Below are 3292 nucleotides of genomic sequence, written 5' to 3' on the forward strand. Positions count from 1 at the left end.
AGGGAAAGATAGGGAAATATGGGAAAAGATGTCATGTGCATTTACTGATAAATTGTAATATATTTAGGTGTGAGTTTTGCATGATCATACATCACCCAAAATAATATTATAAGGAATCAGAATGATAAAAAATAAAAGGGTAAACCTAGCCTAAAATATATTAAATGCATCTGATATCATTTTTAATGATCTGTAAAATTTGTAATAATCTTATGATCTTCAAGTCTTATTTCTCAACTAATTCAAATAATTATCACATTAGATTAACTAAAAAGACTAACAACAACATGCCACTAGGGGCCTCCTGCCCCAATTCAGAGGGGCTTATTTTAGCCCAGGAGTATCACTTTAACTTTTCACTTCAATATAAACGTATCAATCAATAATAATATTTATTACATAACATAAATGCTTTTAACCCTACATAACATAACTGTGGTGGAAGAGGGACATCTTGTGTCATATTCCCTATTCTCACACTACAATGTTTAGGTTTGTTTCATATTTTTTATTATCTTTAGATTTGTGTGTGTGTGTGTGTGTGTGTGTGTGTGTGTGTGTGTTATTTTATTTTTTCTGTCTGTTTTTGACATCTAAAGTATTTAGATCAAGTAAAACCAGGAGGACTTTAACAGCAACATTTTTGTATTTTTCTAGAATGGCTTTCTATTCTTGATTTTTTATTTTTTTTGACTGAATATTTAAAGTGTCTCATTAATTCTAACATTTACAACATAAAATGCATATTTAAATTATGGTCAATTGGTAAAACTTTAAATTCCAACACAGACACCGGTCTCTTGTTTCAAAGTGGGGTATTTTTGTTTTAGCAAACTAAATAAATCCACCATGTTCAACTGGTCAGCAAATTCTTCAAATGTCCTGCCGAAGCGTTGCAATGGTAAGCTTGAAGTAGTCTGAACGCCATATTGAACACATTTCTACATTTGAACTTACCAAAAAAGTAAACAAATGAATAATAATAATTCAGTAAGGACCTCAGAGTTAACTCATTAACAATGACATAAATTCATTTAAGTAGGGGAATGTGAGTTTTTTTTTTATTTGTGTTTATATATAATTAATTTAGCATTTTATATGTTTACATGAAGACAATCCAGTGCTATGTCAGTGTTTATTAGATCTGTGTGATTTATGATATGCAGCTAGAGGCAGCTCTATCCAAGAACAACATATATGTTTACAGTTTGCAAACAATAAATCATCTCGACATACTCTAACCCCTCAGTACCAGCCTGTCCAGATTAAGAGCTCATTATAACATTTTATCACCTGCATTTCTCCCTGTGCAATCAGGAAAGCCAAACAGCACAATGATTCCTCTTACCTGTGACCAAAGAATCAATGTTTCAGAAAACAAATCAAATCACAGTTTGAATCAAAGGTTCCCTGGAGAACTGTTGAGGTTAATCCTGTTTCTTAGGGTTGGCTAGGATTCCACCACCTACTGCTCTCTTCAACATCCCAGGAAGAGTGAAATCCTAGCAGCGTTTAGGACAGGAGGTCTTTGGGGAGTGGGGAGGGGGTGTAGTTCAGTGTGTTACAGACAGCACAGGGACAGACCGAGCTGATGGTGAGGAGATACTTTTCTTGCAGACAGTTTTTGGTCTAAATATAGAGCAACGAAGAGCAAGACGTTTCCAGAGAGGCCCAGTAAAAAGATGAATTAAGTCCCTATATCTTATTTCAGTCACTTACCCTCAGTGTTTTTCATATGTTTGTGATTGTGTATTGCCATTTTTAACCGAATACTGAATGACGTTCATAAACATAAACATGAAATGATCTGTTCTTGAACATTGCACTTTCAACTTATTTTTAAACATATTTGCGCAATTTAATTACATCTAACTTTGACTTTCACAAACGTTTAGGTAAAATACTGCAAATATTGTTCCCGTTCTGATTAAAATATTTCAGTAACATTGCAGCAGTTCGTATAATGTTTACTTTGTCAACAATATTTACCAATTTTGTACATTTATTGTTTTTTATTTATTGTACATTACACTATTTGTTTTATTTCAATGGAAATAATGGTTAAAATCATACCCTTTTGTTCTAAATTCATAAAATGGGATTGTTGCTATTGTGCTTCAATATATTTTTCGTGGTTCCCACTTTGAGAAGCAGACTTATATATAGCCTATTTGACAGACATCCAGAATGAAGACATATTGCTTGAGATTATTTACAGTTTAGAGCCTGCAGTGTAAGGCTTTTAATATGCACATGCAAAAAAGAGTTCCAGTCTATCACAATGAATCCGCTGAATGTCAAAAAAACAAAAAAACAGTGTACCTCTTTTAAGGAAGAGCATACAACAGAACTTACTTGAAGCAACATTTCACAAATCGCAGGATCAGGAAATGCATATCCATGTGTTTTCCTTATAACCACATTGCTTAAAACAGGCTGTAGGCCTATTTAGCTGGTCCCAAACCGGACAGAGACCCTGAGTGGAGCACCTGCAGTACTGTGTATCACCAGCAGGGGCGTCAAAAGGGTGAAAGAATGTGGCTCATGACGGAAATACAGACTTGTGGCTAAAGTTAGCACCTAATATCTTGTGACATATGATGGTGGGGTATAGACCAGAGGGTCAGAAGGCAGTTCACCTTATGAGTGGACGTAAGATTACACTGCCAAAGCTAAGCTGTGTAAATTTATTCACAACAGTAGAACTTAAGTCCTACCTCTAAAAACCTACCTTATATAAATATACCGGTATATAAAGTTTTATATATATTTGTACAGTCAAAAGATTTTGAACAGTAAGATTTTTAATGTTTTTTAAAGAAGTCTCTTCTGTTCACCTAACCTGCATTTATTTGATCCAAAGTACAGCAAAACAGTAAAATTTTGAAATATTTTTACTAGGCTATTACAAATAACTGTTTTCTATTTTAATACATTTTAAAATGTAATTTATAGTAATTTCAAAGCTAAATTTTTTGCATCATTACTCCAGTCACACTATCCTTTAGAAATCATTCTGATATTCTGATTTGCTGCTCAAAAAACATTAATAATAATAATAATAATAATTAAAACGGGTTTCTTGAGCAGCAAATCAGCATATTAGAATGATTTCTGAAGCATGTGACACTGAAGACTGGAGTAATGATGCTGAAAATTCAGCTTTGATCACAGCAATCATTTTAAAATATATTCAAATAGAAAGCAGTTATTTTAAATAGTAAAAACTTCACAACATTACTGCTTTTGCTGTATTTTGGATCAAGTAAATGCAGGCTTGGTGAACAGAAGA

General features: G+C 33.1%; 1 protein-coding gene across 1 annotated transcript in view; it reads right to left on the reverse strand.

Annotated features, from left to right (window-relative positions):
- Positions 1–1551, reverse strand: part of LOC107700112 (myozenin-1-like) — a 7713-nt gene extending 6162 nt beyond the window's left edge. The window contains exon 1 of the mRNA XM_016501643.1: positions 1349–1551. The gene's annotated coding sequence lies outside the window, so the exon portion shown is untranslated. The remainder of the gene's footprint in view (positions 1–1348) is intronic.
- Between the last annotated feature and the right edge of the window lie 1741 nt (positions 1552–3292).

This window comes from Sinocyclocheilus anshuiensis, unplaced genomic scaffold (assembly GCF_001515605.1).
Source record: "Sinocyclocheilus anshuiensis isolate Anshui unplaced genomic scaffold, SAMN03320099.WGS_v1.1 scaffold1135, whole genome shotgun sequence".
Taxonomy (NCBI): Eukaryota; Metazoa; Chordata; class Actinopteri; order Cypriniformes; family Cyprinidae; genus Sinocyclocheilus; species Sinocyclocheilus anshuiensis.